This window comes from Notolabrus celidotus, chromosome 22 (genome assembly GCF_009762535.1).
Source record: "Notolabrus celidotus isolate fNotCel1 chromosome 22, fNotCel1.pri, whole genome shotgun sequence".
NCBI classification, from domain to species: Eukaryota; Metazoa; Chordata; class Actinopteri; order Labriformes; family Labridae; genus Notolabrus; species Notolabrus celidotus.
Genome location: NC_048293.1, coordinates 9830624 through 9844301, shown reverse-complemented (window position 1 = coordinate 9844301; position 13678 = coordinate 9830624). Strand labels below are relative to the sequence as shown.

The 13678-nt window shown below is 38.9% G+C and overlaps 1 long non-coding RNA gene across 1 annotated transcript; it reads right to left on the bottom strand.

Moving 5' to 3' along the window:
* Positions 1-2374: 2374 nt before the first annotated feature.
* Positions 2375-6375, bottom strand: LOC117806469. The gene is made up of 3 exons (XR_004629673.1): positions 5873-6375; positions 2677-2772; positions 2375-2583 (listed from the first exon to the last, which is right to left on the bottom strand). It is a non-coding gene; the product is annotated as an uncharacterized LOC117806469 (long non-coding RNA).
* Positions 6376-13678: the final 7303 nt, after the last annotated feature.

Below are 13678 nucleotides of genomic sequence, written 5' to 3'. Positions count from 1 at the left end.
ATCTAAACATTCGGGCTAAAACATTAGTTTCGGTTAGCATGCTTATTCGGCAGGCTATGGACATTTTGCGTATTGGATCCTGCCCAGCAATATTAGCAAAAAACTCATTGAGATCAAAAAATGATTTTTCAAGAGTGCCCTGGGCCCGTATGCACGTCCAGCCATTAGCGATGAAAACGGGCCGTTTGTACTAATGGTGAAAAGAAAAATGGATTAGCGGTATGCATGAGCCAGGTTAACGCACCAACAAAGCATTACATTTAATGGCGGTAGACCCCACCATTACAGGTGCTAACGGCAGGATTACCGCACCTATTAGGCTGATTAAAGGATGGAGGACATCGTGCTTATGAGTTACCATTTAAGATGAAATATGCGAAGACAACGGATATTTAGGGATTGAACGAATCCTTTAAGTATAACGATGTCGAAATGTACAGCAAATTTAGATTTAGGAGACGCCACATAATTCTTAGGTAACCTATCAGCAATACTGTGAAGTGAATCTTTCCCAAACAACTCCGTTAACAAGTCCTCATCCTTCAATGGGGGGACAGGTGGTTCTCCATCTGTACCATGTTGGTGGCGGTGCTTGTTGTGCAAAGCTGCTTTCATGTTACTTATTTTATTTTTTAGGTGTTCGACTGTGCGCTCAGAAACACCACACACATTTACCCGGTTCAAGATCTCAAGCCAAACTTTCTCTTTCTCCTTGTTTGTTATCTTTGATGATTGACTTGCTGATAACAGCTGTTTGTTCATTCTATATTCCTGTAATAAAATGTCCTTTTCTTCTTCCGCTGAAACATTGTTTTTTCTTGATCTTCTCACAGTCATACCGGTACCGCTCGCCATGTTTATTGTTGTTTATGCATAGTAGGCATGCGCAATTCAATTTTGTTGGATAGGGGTTTTCCAGGAGGTTCCATGGACATTATGACGTTTTACACCAGCCTCGCTTTCATGGCTCAATTAGTTAATAGGCCAATTATTTGCAGTCGTGCATGCGGCTAACGCTACGGCCAAATGGGCCGTTCCATAACGGTATGTTAAGACTACTGGTCCCGTTTGTGTAATGACCGGACGTGCATACAGGCCCAGGTCAAGATAGGCTGCAGCACAGTTCACAGAGTTTCAGACAGAGCTGCCAAATACACAAACACAAAACAAGACATCTTGTGAATCCGCAGCCTTAGGATAGTACAGTCAGGTAGATATCACAATTTGGCCAAACTATGACTTAGGCAATTATGCTATGAGGCTAATGCAATAAGGTCTACGTGCCCACAAGGAGGACCAACCAACACAGTTTCATAAAGCAAACAATGATGAGTGAGTGCCTCGAAGTTAGTGATAAACCTCAGTGATCCTGAGTCCAGAGCTTGTAAACTCTGAGAGGAGGCGTGCATATACAAGACCTCCATAATCCAGCACAGACTGAAAAGTGGAAGAGACCAGCCTCCTCTTGGATTGAAAAGAAAGACCAGATATGATTCTAAAATTAAAACCCAGCTTCATTTTCAGTCTTCTCACCAGCTACTCAATATGAGATTCAAAAGAAAGAGATTCATCCATCAGAATGCCAAGATACCTGTACTGAGGTAGAAACTAAATCTGTGTATCTTGAGAGATTGGGGGCGGATTTGTTGGTTTAGATTTATTTGAGCATTTGAGAACAGCATCACTTTTGTTTGTCTGCTTTTAAAACCAGTTTTAAAGGGTGTTTAAAGCAGTTTTTAAATTGGAGAGAGCTGGGATGGAAGAGGATGCTGAGCAGTGGCGCCCAGAGCTGAATGCAGAGGGACTTACATACCACCACCCACCAGCCATGGGGCCGACATCACAGCCGAGCCGTCTGTCATATAGTGCGGCTGATTGACAGGTTGAGCCGCAGGAGTTGGAGACGATCGGAAAGAGATGCAGAATGGAGAAAGAGAAATTAAATAATTCAGTGAAATCACTTAAGACATCACCTTTTGAGAGGAGAATGTACCAGGAGAAGCTCAAGGTGAAAGAGCGCAGACCTGATCAGCCGAACATCATACACTGGTCCCCCCTGGAGAAAACTCCACCACCTGCCACTGATGCCGAGTAATACATCACTGTGTCATCGGCGTAGTATTTGTTTTAATAATAATAATAATAATAATAATAATAATACATTTTATTTACAACGCACTTTTCATTTCAAGAAATTTAGAGCTTTATCAAGCTGACTTGTGATTTCTGTGATTTTAACTGGAGGGGAGTCACATTAAGATTTGTGTTAAATGTGAGTATATCAACAAATATTCTAGCATAACAAAGCAACAGTAATTTTTTGTAATTCAACTTCAAGCAAGGCGATGAATAAATGCTTCTATCACACAATATATGGATTTTCAAACCACATGTGACATTTAATGACACTTCAAGAAACAACTTTTCTTTTTTTCAGCCTGTGTTTCAGTTTTTTCAGATTCACCGCTTGACCTGTTCATTGGTGAGAAGAAAATTTCCAAAATGTCAAATATCTTCTTCTCCTCTCCGTTTTTTGAGATAAAACATTGCCAGTCCTCAGCGTGGTATAAAAGCAATGCTTTCCTAAAAACATAACACAGAGAAAGAAATCAATCAGTGAAGCCTTGAACATTCAACAACAGCCCAAAAAAAATGTTGGCAGAGGCACAAACTGACCCTTCATTTAGGGAGAGATGTTTCAAAGAGATGACTGCAAAACAATCCTGTGTTTTATTTTGTTCCCGTGTGGTCACTCTCTTCACCCAGGAAGAGCTGGAGAGATCAAAGACAAATCTCTCCATTTAAACCTCAGCAGTTTTCATTTCCACAGAAAACAGCAAAAAATGTGTGTGTGTGTGTGTGTTTGTGTGTGCGTGTGTGTGTGTGCGTGTGTGTGTGTGTATGTGTGTGTGTGTTCGTTCCACGTGTGCAAGAGATCTGCTCTATTTCTCCATTAACATTTTTACACTTCAAGAGCCTACTAATTGGCTTTCAAGGAGCTGGTATTGATTCAATTAAAGATAAAATACACCGAAGATGGTCGAAAGAACCAGGGCTCAATCTAAGAATTTAACAAGCTTACAAGTGCACTCTGCCTTTTGAATTAGTGCAGAACATTAATGTCCTGCTGACAGCATTTATTCTCACTTAGATGTAAAGCTATTCAGAGATCTCTTGAGATTAATCCTCTGATATAGCAGGTAAACAGAGTAGCTTAATGATGCAGTTAACAGAAAAAAACAGACTAAAGGAAGGTGATGCTAACAGGCATACACAAGTTTAACCATATTGTTGACATCTGCCTGAATTGTGCTTTAATAGGGACAGCCTTTTGAATTAACTGTTTATTGCAATATACTGACTGCAGCATTTACATTTTCTTCAGGATCACCTGTGTCTTTCTCGTGTCAGCGTATGTTGCAGAGATGTGCTATGTGTGCTTGATTTTTGTGTTTTAAAGAAGAGGCTGACAAAGCCCACATCATACCAGCTACTTTTACTGTATATGGGCTCTGTGGCTGTGAACTTTCAGCGCATGCACTTAGTTTGCGTCCTCACCAGTCTCCATCCAAACAGAAGCTCCCCAGGGGTCCAAATAGTTTCCTAATGGTAGTTGGCTATTTTCTTGTGGCTGCTCATTATTGCCACCCCTGCAGAATCGCAGTAAATATCTCACAAGCAAGGAGTAGTAACTATAAGAATGGCTGAGGTGTTGGTTTATCATTTGTGGCATTTCCTTGATTTCTCTCCAAGGGTAGTTCCCCAAACTTTTGGAAATAAAGTAGAGTTGAAAACTGAAAAATTGATATGAACAATTTTGTTGCTGCAGCTTTGGGACATAACAACACATACTTCAAGAGGGGTAAGGGGGCACCTTTTGTAAAGTTATGCACACTGAAAATAAAAATTCTCCACATTTAGCTGGAACTTCCACTAGGTGGCAGTTGAGTTTGTACGGGGTGTCGTCAGTACCAAAATAAAAGCTTCATAAAGTGATACAAATATACCCATAGTCTGTCAGCACTGACTCCTATGTGTAACTAGCCGGACTGCCCGCCATAAAATATTTTGGAAAGACCGATTTAGAGGCCATAAAGAGATTTTACCATGCTCATAGACAGTAAACGAAGTAGATTGCTTTATGGAGCTTTTGTTTTGTTAATTCCACCAGGCAGCAGTGTGAATTTGCATATTAGCTAAATATTTAGGATTGCAGAGCAACATTTAACATTTATATTTAACATTTAACACTTAGATTGAACAGTCAACATTTATACTAACATTTAGATTCATATTTAACATTTATATTTATATTCAGCATTTATATTTAACACTTAGATTTATATTCAGCATTTGGATTTAACATTGATTGTAACTTGTGAGAAATGTTTTAGCCCCTTTCACGCATGTACAAAACTCCTGAAAATTATCTTACTTTATTTGCATGAGCTGCATGTGTGAATGCAAATGTCTGGATTTTTCAACCTGACCTTACTCAGACTTTATCCTGCCAGTCCTGTGGTAACATTTTTGCAAGAAGTTATAGGATGAGCTGATGTGTGAATGCAGCAGGTGATTGTGTGAAAAATTCACCACGATAAAGTGGCAGTGGGGTGTGGTAGGGGAAACAGCTTCATACATAAAACTCCCAGCGTAGCGTTTGACCCCGTTGCTTAATCCTCCATCTTGAATCAGTTGTAATCATTATTGTGTAATTCCACATCAAGCGTGCATTGCGTTCCCTGTGCAGCATGCACTGTGAAGGTGATCCTTGCCCACTCTAGTCAGTGCCGGTGTTTCCAATGGAATACTCTGTGATATCTTGTTGAGTTCTCACATGATTTTGTGATCTTGCGTGTGCAGCTGATTTGAGCTGTGTCTTGCGCTATGTTTCAGAAATGGTACAAGTGGGGAGATGCACTGCCAGATAGAGCAAAACCAAAGGGCAGATAGAACGCTTGCTGCGGATCAAGGGATTGCACTGTCTAGCATTCTGACATGACGTTATCTGACAGAAAAAATCTCCCACTGTGAGTAATGTGTGTAAAAGAGCCTCTCAGGAAGATTTCAGGGGCAAGCTGTCCTGAATTTATTTAGACATTTCCAGGTGCCCATGTGTGAAAGGGGCTATATGGAACGTAGAAGAGAACAACTCATTTGTAGTCATGCTGTGTTTCATCTTTGATTCGAGTGTTGCTCACACATGCATTTCCCTGTAATAATGTTTGCTGCATCAGCGGCACAGCAACATCACAGCCTGCAACACTGCATGAATTGATACAAGAGTAATGTGTGCGGGAAATATTTTTTAAATCATGAAATTTTGATGAAACTAACGCTTGTAAGTTCTCTGGAGCTCAAAAGTGTTTATGGTGCAGATGTGCATGGAAAAGAATCAAAATTTCATACTGGGTAGGTTTACTCTGAATGCTTTTTGGATGCTTTTAAACCCAATGGTAAAGTCTGGAAATACACACAACTTTAAAATAAGACAATCTTTGCTGATAGTCTACATTCAGAAAAGCAAAGCAAACATGACTCCTCTGCTGTGAGTCTCCAATGGTTCAATGTTTGATCCAAATCCAAAGACTGACATTTAGGACTTTCTTCTCTTTAAATTTTATGACTGCAATTAAAATACAGTAAATCTAGTTTATTTTAGGACTCACTAAACAAGAACTCTGATTTTGGGAGAAGAATCAGAAAATATTCCATCTCTTAGATTTGAGAAAAAAAAAAAAGGCAGAAAGTTAAATTTGTGTGACCATATTTAACTGAGTGGCATCCATGAAGATCCTGCACCTTGTGTTGCAAAATTCTACCCTACATCCTACTGTAACACCAACAGGGCGGACTGTCAAAGAAATCCAACCTCTTGGATCCACGCGCCTGTGGCTGCAGTCGATTAATTCACTCTCAGTATGTTTGCCGTGTATAGCCGGCTTCATCATAACCTGCAAGAGACGCGGATTTGAAGCGATTTATTGACTTCCCTTGAATGTCCAGCACCTCAAAGCCCCTGTGTAACTACCCGGGAGAGGTAGAGTCGATGGAGACTATCCGAGATGAGTTGCGCCTTCTTGGATCAGATGGCGCTCCACTCTTTTTACACTTTCCACATTTTTTGAGCGATTGAACTCTGGGAAAAGCTGTTTTCGTCGATCATGTTGTCATGTGAGCAGCATGTCTTAGACCGGAATTTGCTGGACATCTGAAATTACTGCTTTTAATGCGTTTGGCTACAGTGTTGACGCACGCGCTCCCTGTTGGCGAAGACGTGGAGCAGCTGCACCTCCAGAAGCTGTCCGCTACCGTCTGAATGTAACTGGTCTCTGTGTCGTTTGTTCGAGCTGGACGTGCGTAAAAGACAGACCCGCTAGGATTCCGTGATTTCATGTGTGCTTCACTGGTATCCAAGAGAAGAAGATAAAGAATAACCAAACCAAGGAAATGCTTGGTAAGTGCAATATCTTTTCTTTCATAAGAAGTCTAATGACCAGTCCGCGTTTGTTGCCATTACGCACGGATCTCAGTGCGCAGAGCAGATTATATAGCCGATGCAGAGGCACGAATGAAGTAGCATCTTTATACATGCAAAAAGCTGAACTTTTATAGAAGATGAAAGTATCTATGTACAAATGTGACAGCGCTCTGCAGAGAGAAGACGTAGCATGTAAAGGTCACTTGTGATGGCACTGTCTTAGAGGCACGTTAGGAGAGGAAGATGTCGAATAGCAGGTAATGAAAGGGTCACTATAAAGTGTAGTTTGAAACAAAAACAGTATTGACGTTTATCAGGGGAAGCTTCACATGATTCTGATGGTGATGTGAAGTGCAAGACACGCGGAAAAAGGAGACATTATAAAACCTGCATGAAGCATTGTGCCAAAACTGATTTTCACAAGAAGAATGTTTTAAAGTTTTAAAACCAACCGATTTCATTTATTTAAGGGCGCTGATTTCAAACCTTATTTGCAAGGCAAATGTATCTTCATGGAAGCATTTCTAACAGATATTGCAGTTACTTTTCATCCTGGTATGTCCGGTAGAATCATAAGATTGATGGTAGATGAAAGGTCTGGAGCTTTTTGGATTGTAAATGAGGGTTAAATTCTTGTGTAAGGAGGGGAATAGTGCACGGAGAACAGCAACTGATTGACCAGTCAAGATCCGGAGTTTAAACTAGTAATCATGCACGTTTGTAACACATGCAGCTGAATTTATTTCACAAATATGGGACACGTGTGTAACTTCATTATGATATTGATTATAGGTCAACCCATGATGCTCATATTCCTTGGGGACATTATTAAACATGTATGCTGCAATGAATTGGTGCCATGCAAACAATTAAAATACTATCCTTGTGTTCTAATTAGCTGTTGTGCGAAATAAGTACTGCAATCTTGTTTTATTGAAAAAGAAATCCAGAAAACACATTCAAAGAACACATTTTTGCTAAAAACACAGCAAGTGAGAAGGAGAAATGAGCTGTTTCAGCATTGAGTCCATTTCAAGTAGGAAAAAATGTGCCTCTCAAGTCTGTGCACTTCAGGTTTTCAGACACACATCGCAGGTTCTTGCTTTTTTTCTTTTCACCTCAAGTATGTGAGAGATTGTGTGCAAAATCAAAGAGAATCAGTGTCACTGTAGTCTGATGAAAGGTATTTCTCAGCACACAATGTCCCTTAAAGAGAGGGCTTTCCTCCCTTGCTCTCATGCTGGCACACTTCTCTCCCCCCATCCTCTCACACCCAAGCAGACCTGCTTCACACACACACACACACACACACACAAACACACACACACACACACACACACACACACACACACACACACACACACACACACACACACAAAAGCAGATATTTCCACACATACTTACAAGCCTGCGAACATGCACCCTAACTATCAGGGTGTGACAGAGGATAGAAGATTGAATTGACAACTAATTTAAATGACATAAACTCTTATTCTTGTCCCTTCCCCTTTGCCGATTTAACAATGTCACTTAATTTACAGAATTAAAAAAAAAAATTATTGGATTATAATGTAGTTGAATACATAATTTTCTGACACAGTGATTGACTTTTTCTGCCCTCATCTGGGGCACTAGAGACAGAGCATATCACAAGAAAGCTCATTTGTAGCTCTTTAAGCAGAAGATGAAGTTCTGGTTTAATAATTAATGTAAGAAGAGGCAATTAATGACTAGTGGTTTCATGAATGTGTTCACATAATAACTGCTCTCTCCATTAATGTATTTTACATACAGTATAGGAATACAAGTGCTTCTTCTCTGCCACTTACCCAGAGTGATATTATTTTTTGACTAATAGAAAAGTAGAGAATCTGGAAGCCAACAACCTCCCTGCAAGCAATTTTCTTTTGTGGAAATAAGATGAGGGAAATACAAGCAGGGTCACAACCATGTTATCACTGCAACACCAAATTAGAGAGATACACCAAGGGACAGTCACAAATGTACAGATTAAAGGATTGAATTGACATGATTAAAGAGAGAGTTTGGAGTGAGGTCATTGTTTTGTTTTCTACCAAATCAAGAGGACAGAAGTGTCAACTACAGATAAAACCGTGTATTTGTCATTTGTATTCAAATATTAGAAAGTCTGACTAGTGAGCTACAGTGTCTGAAATGATAAGAAGCATTTCACATTACATTTCTAACATTTCACACAATATTTTTAACATTTAAAATAACAATTTCGATATGTTAAAAATATATATCAAAGAGCAATTATTGTGCCACTGTCAATTATGTGGAGCCTGGTTCTGCTTCAGCTAATGTTAGCAACTTTGCTATATTTTGCCTTGGGTATGAGCAAGTCTACTCTCCAGAAACCGCACATATCTACAGAGGAACTTTTTTTGTTTTTGTTTGATTGATTTATTTGATTGACTTAAACATATTTCTTCCTTTGATAGCAGTCAGTTACACTCACAGTTAGAGCTGTGTCCATAGTAACGATTAACTTTTTATCAAGCTTTTTTTTAATTTAAGCTAACTTAGCTGTGATAACTTTAATTAAACGGAAACATTTTTGACACTATCTAACTTAGCTGTTGCCATTCGAAACTGGACATTTTCTCTGGCAGTGAAGTAAAACGAGTTGAACAGGACTCCATGACTCAGTGTTGCACCTGATTGTGTTTTTCCGCTTCATCAGTCAGTCTGTGACATTTTCTTTTCCATTTTTCAGTCCTTAAACATTGCTATGTTCCATTCAGTTTTTATTTAATGTGCCACCTTTGATTGTATCAAATTCTCTCATAGTCCACAGCTTGTGTGCCTGAAGACTCTCCAGTCTTTTTTTGTTTCCTTTTGCCCCACCAGAAACAAACAGATGTCACATATTGTAGTCAGACTTGTTTTTGTACATTGATAAGATTACAGTGTGTCCACCGGTGTCTGCGATCAAAGCAGTATCTGTAGTAACAGTCTTCATAGCTGTCGGAAATAACAGACTGTTGCAATGGAGTATTAACCAATCAGTGTCAAGTATTTAACACAACAGTGTATTAAATGCAATAAACAATGTGTTCTCATGTTAAACTAATTTATCTAGAGACATGAAAGACTTAACTCAAGACAGATTTCTTAATGGTCTCCTGGACCTAACTTTAGCTTGATAAGCTAGCTAGCTGTCGGTGGTAAAAATCCGCTAGAGACCGTTGTCTCTCCAGTTGTTAAAATTGGAAGTTGTGATTTTAAGAAATCTACTTTTGTCATCATTTGTCTCAAATTGTGGACCTATTGTTAAGAAAGGAGGATTTTTGAGTGGAACATTTTACACTGCATACTTACTAAGAAGGAAAGGGCTTTGTGAATGGAAAATTGTAAAATAATGGTTAACATCGATTTCAAACATTCCCTCTGAAACGACAAGTCAAAGTATCTTTATTATTATTCACAGACAGTACCTGAGATATGAAACGCACACACTGTTATCAGTGGAGTGTAAACTTGCAATACATTACAGTCTAATGTACCCCATATTTGCTTTGGTCTGACAACACATGATTAGAGTTTATTATTACTCAGACCTATAGGCGATTCACTGTAAGGACTGAGTCGAAATTTAGAGAACAAGAAGATTTATTGAAAAATTGCATTTTTCCAGAATCTGCTCCAACAAGTATCACAACAAACGTGCTTATACACTTGAGTTAACTTAGCACTGTGTTTCTCATTGTTTGGATTCTACTGTTTACAGTAGTGCAACACGTGAGTAGCAGCCTCACAGCTGAGCAGATGGTGGAGCAGCATCTGTGAAGCAGACACCCTGCCCTACTACATATATTTGAGCAACACTTTGAAGCATCGGAACAAGCTATAATCAGATGGTCTGAGTGACAAGAAAATGTCAATATTAGACTTGAGACTAAGGGGCTATTGGCAGTGCTATAAGGAAGACAAGATCAACTCATTTATTTGTCCAACTGCTAACATAGAGGGCTTACTTCTATTAAACAATGCCTGAAGTTAACAGGAAGCTTTCGGACGGTGTTGCATAAGGTTTGAATGCAACAGTACTAAAGGTGCTACTCTGACTGAAGCCAATGTGCAGCAGTAATAAACCAGTGTGTGTGTTGTAGCATCTGAGGCTAAAACTAAACAAGAAGAGCAAGAGGAGAAGTCTTATTGCTTCAATATGATTGTTCATTGTGAAAAATGTGAAAGAAAGAAATTCATTGTGCTAATCTGAAATAATTCAGTAGCAGAGACCGATAACAGCACAAAGGCCTTGTACTTCCTGTTCTCACTAGATATGAAATAATTGTACTCTCTGCTTAGAATCATATTTTGCATTGTTTTTTATTAGCTCTAGGGCTGCAGCAGAGATAATGCATCTAAAAGTGCCATTACCGTACCACGCTGAGCAACAAATTAATTTAATGGAATAAACAGTGTTATTAAAGTCAGATCTATTGTGCACTAATGAGTCGCTGATTATTTTGTGAGGAGTTCTTCCTGCATTTGGCAGCTGCAGCTGTGTTGTTTTTAGCCTGGACTATGCATTATAGTTTTCTCATATCATAGTCAGGGTTCTTAAAGCAAGATAACCATAGGATACCTTAACGATGTGCACACGCTTCATTATACAGGCCTCTGCTCATGGAACAGATCGTTATTTGCTGGAACTCATGAGATCAATTCATTTTTAACCAGAGAAGACGCAGTTTCATGTCACAATGTCAGACACATTTTTTCTATGTAGTTAGTGGATTGAAAGGTCAGGACTCAGCCGAATCAGAGGGATAGGATCCAAACATTACACCAATCATCACTTTCATCATGCAGTGAAAAACAGCCAACATTACAGTATGAGGCTCCTAATCATAAAAACAGCTGGGCCTCTGGGATCCTTAATGACCAACAAGCATAGCTGGATAAACAAGGCCAGCTCACAAAGTGCAGGGCAATCTTTTAGTTGAACGGAGGGCAGTTGCTAAGATGTGAGGTCATGTGTCACAGAGTGCACATAAAGACCGAGATACTGTTGGTGACAAGACTTAAAAGATAAGACCCCACCATGACACAAATCCAGGGGCAAAATGAGATCTGGACATTAAACAATCATGGAGTCATTGAATGCAGGAGCACAGCTAGGCAGGAACAAGTACCTTAGCAGATAAATATGTGTAGAAATGATCACCCAGCATGTTTGCTGTATGCTCTGCTGGTCATCAGACTTTGGCTGGTATGGATTAAGTCAATAGAAGCTGTTGAGCTATTGGTGTCACGGTTGAGATTTCTCTCCTTATGCTCAGGAGACTGCTCTGCTGATGTTCTAGTTCAACACAAAAGCCTCCAAATGTGAGAAACTTGCACATTTTCCTTGCAGTGAATGATCACAATTTCAAATGTGGCCATCCAAAATTCAAAGGCCATGTATTTTATTTGTCTAAACCAGACTGCACCTTACTGTGCTTTTTATTATCCATTCAAGCTCCTTTGAGGAACTTTCTGTTTGTGGTAATTTTGGCGTCCCCTGTGGCCACATTGATACCTCTTATCTCTTTGCTGATCTTGTCCTGTACATGTGGACATAGTAGTGTTTCTGAGAAAAATATCACCCTGCTTTTTTTTTAACTGTCATATGTATCACTCACTTTGAATATTAGTTGCAGAAAAAGTGAAGTAGATACACCTACCCCCTTACACCTACTACAATGCAGACATTGACAATCTTATTGTGATGGTCTTCTTTGCTTTTGTTGTTCATACAAAAAGGCATTGGTATAAATTTCAATCTGTTTCATAACAAACTAAAAAAATTCTCACAGGGGGCTTTAAGTGTATAAACTCAGTGAGAAAATAAAATAGCAGTTACCCACGTACAATAACATTTTAAACTACAGAAATGGCTGCAATCTGACCAGGGGCCAATTTCTAAACAGAGCCAACATAAGGGTTGTCAAATGATGAATTTCAACTAAATATTGGATTTTGTTTTCCGTTTGAGTCTGAACAAGGTTGGTTTTAATTGGTTTGTCTTTTGCACATTTTCAATTTGCTCAAATGAAAAAGAAAGGAAGTGTTGAAAGCAAAAAAATGTCACAAAACCTTTCACAACAACATTTATCTCATATTGTTTTAAAAACTACTCATCTTTATTGTTTTTTAATCACCAAGACATGGTTTTCAATTTTAAACAGGTAGAAATGGGCTTCCACACTTTGCTGATGTCAATCTGGTACAGAAACATAGCAAAGTGCAAAAACGGTTTAGAGGCATACTTGATAATGTGACTAAATGTTTAACATGTCATGAGTTGCTTTTGTTTAGTTTGTGTTTTCCTTTTTTGTATTTTGTCATTGATTACCTGTTTTAGTTTCTAGATTTTCCTTGTGATTTAGTCTTGTTTCCTCCCTGTGTATTCTGTTTATTGTAAGTTGACCTTATGTCTTCCTTCTGTTTTTAGTGTTTCATGTCTTGTGTTTATTTTTGTAGTTTTTGCTCCCTGTGTTTCTAGTTTAGTTCTACTTCCTGTGTTTTCCCTCCCTGTTGATTGTCTTCACCTGTGCCTAAATGTCCTCACCTGTGCCTCATTACCCTGTGTGTATAGTCTCTGTGTTTCTTCTGTGTCGGTTCATTGGGATCCTCCCGATATCCTTGTGCTTTCTTTTTGTGGATTTTGTGGACTTCTTTTGTTAATTAAATCATTTTTATTTTAATATGTACTTGGGTCCTCTTCCTCGTTTTTCCTTAAAGTGACACAACAAAGTCTTAAGATAGCTGTGCTAAAATCTATATGACATAAGACTATATGTCTGAACATTTTTCTGTCCAGTAATTGATTTTTCACTACCACACACCTCAGCTCCATTGTAAATGCGTAGAACAATACATACCCCATTATTACAGAACAAGCACAGAAACATGGTTTCCCATCCTTTCTTTCTGCCGTAGGTCGATGGTGTTCAAGCACAGACTCGTAACCACCCACAGAATAACTATACTGACGAATAATCAATCAATCAATCTTTATTTGTATAGCGCCAAATCACAACAAACGTTATCTCAAGACGTTTTTTTAAACATAGCAGGTCTAAACCCTACTCTATGTTAAATTATGTCTGAATGGAAACTTTGTTTATGGTTTCGCTGGTAAGCTGGTGATTGTTTATAAATGTAAAAACAGATGTTAACATT